The following is a 7,535-nucleotide window of genomic DNA, read 5'->3' as shown; positions in this document are numbered from 1 at the left end:
TAAGGCGTTACTCTGTTCTTATGAACTTAATACTCTAGATGCAGGCAGGAGTCGGTCGATGTGTGGAGTAATAGTAGTAGATGCAGGCAGGAGTCGGTCTACTTGTTGCGGACGTGATGCCTATATACATGATCATGCCTAGATAATCTCATAATTATTCGCTTTTCTATCAATTGCTCGATAGTAATTTGTTCACCCACCATAATACTTATGCTATCTCGAGAGAAGCCTCTAGTCAAACCTATGCCTCCCGGGTCTATCTCCTATCATATTTGCTTCCAATCTACTTTTATTTGCATCTTTACTTTTTGCATCTATATTATAAAATACCAAAAATATATTTATCTTATCATACTATCTCTATCAGATCTCACTTTCGCAAGTGGCCGTTAAGGGATTGACAACCTTTTATTGCGTTGGTTGTGAGTTCTTGGTTTGTTTGTGTAGGTGCGTGGGACTTTTGAGGAGCCTCCTACTGGATTGATACCTTGGTTCTCAAAAACTGAGGGGAAATACTTACGCTACAATTGCTGCATCACCCTTTCCTCTTCAAGGAAGACCAACGCAAGCTCAAGACGTAGCAAGAAGGATTTCTGGCGCTGTTGCCGGGGAGGTCTTCGCTCAAGTGAAGACATACCAAGTACCCATCACAAACTCATCTCCCTCACATTTACATTATTTGCCATCTGCCTCTCGTTTTCCTCTCCCCCACTTCACCTTTGTCGTTTTATTCGCCCTCTCTTTCCCAATCTCCTCCTCTCTCTTTCGCTTGCCTTTTTCTGTTTGCTTGTGTGTTGGATTACTTGTTGCCATGGCGCAAGATAATACCAAATTGTGTGATTTCTCGAATACCAATAATAATGATTTCCTTAGTACTCCGATTGCTCCTCTTAATAATGTTGAGTCTTGTGAAATCAATGCTGCTTTGCTGAATCTTGTTATGAAAGATCAATTCGTCGGCCTTCCTAGTGAAGATGTCGCTTCTCATCTAAACAACTTTGTTGATTTGTGTGATATGCAAAATAAGAAAGATACGGATAACAATATTGTCAAATTGAAGTTATTTCCGTTTTCACTTAGAGATCGTGCTAAAGTTTGGTTTTCATCTTTGCCTAAAAATAGTATTGATTCTTGGAACAAGTGCAAAGATGCTTTTATCTCTAAGTATTTTCCTCCAGCTAAGATTATCACTCTTAGGAACGATATTATGAATTTTAAACAACTTGATCATGAGCATGTTGCCCAATCTTGGGAAAGAATGAAATTGATGATTCGCAATTGCCCTACTCATGGTTTGAATTTATGGATGATCATACAAAAATTTATGCCGGTTTGAACTTTGCTTCTAGAAATCTCTTAGATTCGGCCGCGGGAGGCACGTTTATGGAAATCACGTTAGGAGATGCTACAAAACTTCTTGATAATATTATGGCTAATTATTCTCAATGGCACACCGAAAGATCTTCTAGTAAAAAAGTGCATGCTATAGAAGAAATCAATGTTTTGAGTGGAAAGATGGATGAACTTATGAAGTTGTTTGCTACTAAAAATACTCCTCTTGATCCCAATGATATGCCTTTGTCTACTTTGATTGAGAATAATAATGAATCTATGGATGTGAATTTTGTTGGTAGGAATAGTTTTGGAAACAATGCTTATAGAGGAAACTTTAATGCTAGACCGTTCCCTAGTAATTCCTATAATAATTATGGAAATTCCTACAATAATTCTTATGGTAATTTTAATAAGATGCCCTCTGATTTTGAGAATAGTGTGAAGGAATTTATGATTTCTCAAAAGAATTTTAATGCCTTGCTTGAAGAAAAATTCCTCAAAGTTGATGATTTGGCTAGGAACGTTGATATACTTTCGCTCGATGTTGATTCTATTAAACTTAGATCTTCTCCCCCTAAGCATGATATCAATGAGTCTCTCAAAGTAATGAGAATTTCCATTGATGAGTGCAAAGAAAGAACTGCTAGATTGCGTGCTAAGAAAGATAGCTTTATAAAAGCGCGTTCTTCTAGTTTCCATGAAAATAATGATGAGGATCTTAAAGTTATTGATGCGTCTCCTATTAGATCTATGTTTTGCAATATGAATCTTGATAATTATGGGACTGATGATGAGTCAACTTTACCTAGAAGGCATCCCAAAAATTCGGAGTTTTTAGATCTTGATGCTAAATTTGGTAAAAGTGGGATTGGAGAGGTCATGACTTTAAATAGTATTGAACCCACTATCTCGGATTTCAAGGAATTTGATTATGATAATTGTTGTTTAGAAGGTTGTATTTCCTTGTTGCAATCTGTTGTTAATTCTCCTCATGCTTATGGTCAAAATAAAGCTTTTACCAAACATATCGTTGATGCCTTGTTGCAATCTTATGATGAAAAACTTAATTTGGAAGTTTCTATACCTAGAAAACTTAATGACGAATGGGAACCTACTATAAAGATTAAAATTAAAGATCATGAGTGGTTTGCTTTGTGTGATTTGGGTGCTAGTGTTTCCACGATTCCGAAAACTTTATGTGATATTCTAGGTTTCCATGATCTTGATGATTGCTCTTTAAATTTGCACCTTGCGGATTCCACCATTAAAAAGCCAATGGGAAGGATCAATGATGTTCTCATTGTTGCAAATAGAAATTTGGTGCCCGTAGATTTTATCGTTCTTGATATAGAATGCAATCTTTCTTGCCCTATTATTCTTGGTAGACCTTTCCTTAGAACGATTGGTGCGATTATTGATATGAAGGAAGGGAATATTAGATTCCAATTTCCATTAAAGAAAGGCATGGAGCACTTTCCAAGAAAGAAAGTCAAATTACCTTATGAATCTATCATGCGAGCTACTTATGAATCAAGTGCCAAAGATGGCACTACTTAGATCTATCTTCGCTTTTATGCCTAGCTAGGGGCGTTAAACGATAGCGCTAGTTGGGAGGCAACCCAATTTTCTTTGTGTTTTTTGTTTTTGTTCCTGTTTAGTAATAATTTTTAGCTTCTAATTTCTTTTTAGATGTGTTTTTACCTTTTAATTAGTGTTTGTTCCAAGTAAAACCTATAGGATAAACTATGATGATAGTTGATTTGTTTCTGCTGAAAAACAGAAACTTTGCGCTCACGAGAAAAAATTCAACAAATCACGGAAACGTGATTTTGCATTGATTCTTTTTGATTCTGATCAATAAACCAATTTTCCAGTACGTCCTATTTTGGTAGGATTTTTAGAGTTCCAGAAATTTGCGTTAGTTATAGATTGCTACAGATTGTTCCGTTTTTGACAGATTCTGTTTTTTGTGTGTTGTTTGCTTATTTTGATGCATCTATGGCTAGTAAAATAGTTTATATACCATAGAGAAGTTGGAATACAGTAGGGTTGACACCAAAATAAATAAATAATGAGTTCATTACAGTACCTTATGTGGTGGTTTTGTTTTCTTTCACTAACGGAGCTTATAAGATTTCCTGTTGAGTTTTGTGTTGTGAAGTTTTCAAGTTTTGGGTAAAGCTTTTATGGACTATGGAATAAGGAGTGGCAAGAGCCTAATCTTGGGGATGCCCATGGCACCCCAAGATATTCAAGGATGACCAAAAGCCTAAGCTTGGGGATGCCCCGGAAGGCATCCCCTCTTTCGTCTTCGTTCATTGGTAACTTTACTTTTAGCTATATTTTTATTTGCCACATGATATGTGTTTTGCTTGGAGCGTCTCTGCTTTTTAGTTTACCATAATCATCCTTGCTGTAAACACCTTTTGGGAGAATCCTATTTGATTAGAATTTGCTAGAATACTCTATGTGCTTCACATATATCTTTTGAGCTTGATAGTTTTTGCTCTAGTGCTTCACTTATATCTTTTAGAGCACGGCGGTGGCTTGATTTTATAGAAATTGTTAGTATCTCATGCTTCACTTATATTATTTTGAGAGTCTCTTAGAACATCATGGTATTTGCTTTGGTTACAAATTTGGTCCTAGAATGATGAGCATCCAAGTTGGGTATAATAAAAACTATCATAGAAATTGAATTGGATGCTATGATCAATTTGTTGCTTGATAATTGTTTTGAGATATAAAGGTAGTAATGTTAGGGCCATGCTAGTGGATAATTATGAAATTGAGAAATACTTTTGTTGAAGTCGGCAAGTCCTGTAGCATGCACGTATGGTAAAAGTTGTGTGACAAATTTGTTGCATGAGGTGCTCTTTTGATTGTCTTCCTTACGAGTGGCAGTCAGGGACGAGCGATGGTCTTTTCCTACCAATCTATCCCTCTTGGGGCATGCGTAGTAGTACTTTGCTTCGAGGGCTAAGTAAACTTTTGCAATAAGTATATGAGTTCTTTATGACTAATGTGAGTCCATGGATATACGCACACTCATCCTTCCACTTTGCTAGCCTTTCTTATTACCGCGCAACTTTCGCTGGTATTGAACCCATTATTTACCTTCCTCAAAACAACCACCATACCTACCTATTATGGCATTTCCATAGCCATTCCGAGATATATTGCCATGCAACTTTCCACCATTCCGTTTATTATGACACGTTTCATCATTGTCATATTGCTCTTTGCATGATCATGTAGTTGACATCGTATTTGTGGCAAGGCCACCTTCATAATTTTCATACATGTCACTCTTGATTCATTGCATATCCCGGTACACCGCCGGAGGCATTCATATAGAGTCATATCTTGTTCTAGCTTTGAGTTGTAATTCTTGAGTTATAAATCCATAAAGGTGTGATGATCTTCATTATTAGAGCATTGTCTCAGTGAGGAAAGGATGATGAAGACTATGATTCCCCCACAAGTCGGGATGAGACTTAGGACTTTACAAAAAGAAAAGAAAAAAGAGAAAGGCCAAAAAGAAAAAAAAAGAGGCCAAAGAAAAAAAGAAAAATAAAAAAAATGAGAGAAAAAGAGAGAAGGGACAATGCTACTATCTCTTTTCCACACTTGTGCTTCAAAATAGCACCATGATCTTCATGATAGAGAGTCTCATATATTGTCACTTTCATATACTAGTGGGAATTTTTCATTATAGAACTTGGCTTGTATATTCCAATGATGGGCTTCCTCAAAATGCCCTAGGTCTTCGTGAGAAATCAAGTTGGATGCACACCCACTTAGTTTCTTTTGTTGAGCTTTCATATATTTATAGCTCTAAGTGCATCTGTTGCATGGCAATCCCTACTCACTCACATTGATATCTATTGATGGGCATCTCCATAGCCCGTTGATATGCCTAGTTGATGTGAGACTATCTTCTCCCTCTTTTTGTCCTTACAACCACCACCATTTACCACCATAGTGCTATGTCCATGGCTTGCGCTCATGTATTGCGTAAGAGTTGAAAAAGCTGAAGCGCGTTAAGAAGTATGAAACAATTTCTCGGCTCGTCATCGGGGTTGTACATGATGGGAGTATTTTGTGTAATGAAAATGAAGCATGGCCTAACTATATGATTTTGTAGGGATAAGCTTTCTTTGGCTATGTTATTTTGATAGGACATGGTTATTTGTTAGTATGCTTTGAAGCATTATTATTTTTATGTTTTATAAGCTTTTATCTTGAATCATTTGGATCTGAACATTCATGCCACATTAAAGAAAATTACATTGAGAATTATGCTAGGTAGCATTCCACATCAAAAATTCTATTTTTATCATTTACCTACTCGAGGACGAGCAGGAATTAAGCTTGTGGATGCTTGATACGTCTCCAACGTATCTATAATTTTTTATTGTTCCATGCTATTATATTACCCCTTTTGGATGTTTATGGGCTTTATTTTACACATTTATATCATTTTTGGGACTAACCTACTAACCAGAGGCCCAACCCGTATTGCTGTTTTTTGCCTATTTCAGTATTTCGAAGAAAAGGAATATCAAACGGAGTCCAAATGGAATGAAACCTTCGGCGTGATTTTTGGGACGAACGTGATCCAGAGGACTTGGAGTGCAAGTCAAGAAGCAGCCGAGGCGGTCACGAGATAGGAGGGAACCCCCCCTATAGGGCGCGCCCCCTGTCTCGTGGGCCCCTCGGGCGGCCACCGACGTACTTATTCCTCCTATATAAGCCTACATACCCCGAAAACATCCAGGGAGCACCCGAAACACAATTTCCACCGCCGTAACTTCCTGTATCTGCGAGATCCCATCTTGGAGCCTTCGTCGGTGTTCTACCGGAGGGGGAATCGACCATGGAGGGCTTCTACATCAACACCATAGCCCTTCCGATGAGTTGTGAGTAGTTTACCATAGACCTACAGGTCCATAGTTATTATCTAGATGGCTTCTTCTCTCTTTTTGGATCTCAATACAATGTTCTCCCCCTCTATTGTGGAGAACTATTCGATGTAATCTCTTTTTACGGTGTGTTTGTCGAGATCCGATGAATTGTGGGTTTATGATCAAGTTTATCTATGGATAATAATTGAATCTTCTCTGAATTCTTTTATATGATTGAGTTATCTTTGCAAGTCTCTTCGAATTATTGGTTTGGTTTGGCCTACTAAATTGATCTTTCTTGCCATGGGAGAAGTGCTTAGCTTTGGGTTCAATCTTGCGGTGTTCTTACCCAGTGACAGAAAGGGTTCAAGACACGTATTGTATTGTTGCCATCGAGGATAAAAGATGGGGTTTATATCATATTGCATGAGTTTATTCCTCTACATCATGTCATCTTGCTTAAGGCGTTACTCTGTTCTTATGAACTTAATACTCTAGATGCAGGCAGGAGTCGGTCGATGTGTGGAGTAATAGTAGTAGATGCAGGCAGGAGTCAGTCTACTTGTTGCAGACGTGATGCCTATATACATGATCATGCCTAGATAATCTCATAATTATTCACTTTTCTATCAATTGCTCGACAGTAATTTGTTCATCCACCGTAATACTTATGCTATCTCGAGAGAAGCCTCTAGTGAAACCTATGGCCCCCGGGTCTATCTCCTATCATATTTGCTTCCAATCTACTTTTATTTGCATCTTTACTTTTTGCATCTATATTATAAAATACCAAAAATATATTTATCTTATCATACTATCTCTATCAGATCTCACTTTCGCAAGTGGCCGTGAATGGATTGACAACCCCTTTATTGCGTTGGTTGCGAGTTCTTGGTTTGTTTGTGCAGGTGCGTGGGACTTTTGAGGAGCCTCCTACTAGATTGATACCTTGGTTCTCAAAAACTGAGGGAAATACTTACGCTACACTTGCTGCATCACCCTTTCCTCTTCAACGAAAACCAACGCAAGCTCAAGACGTAGCAGTGACATGTATGGAAAAATTATGAACGATGGCTTTTCCATAAATACGATGTCAACTACATGATCATGCAAAGAAATATGACAATGATGGAGCGTGTCATAATAAACGGAACGGTGGAAAGTTGCATGGCAATATATCTTGGAATGGCTATGAAAATGCCATAATAAGTAGGTATGGTGGCTGTTTTGAGGAAGGTAATGGTGGGTGTATGGTACCGACAAAAGTTGCATGGCACAAGAGAGGCTAGCAAT

This window comes from Triticum aestivum, chromosome 5B (genome assembly GCF_018294505.1).
Source record: "Triticum aestivum cultivar Chinese Spring chromosome 5B, IWGSC CS RefSeq v2.1, whole genome shotgun sequence".
Taxonomy (NCBI): Eukaryota; Viridiplantae; Streptophyta; class Magnoliopsida; order Poales; family Poaceae; genus Triticum; species Triticum aestivum.
This window is presented reverse-complemented; position numbering follows the sequence as displayed.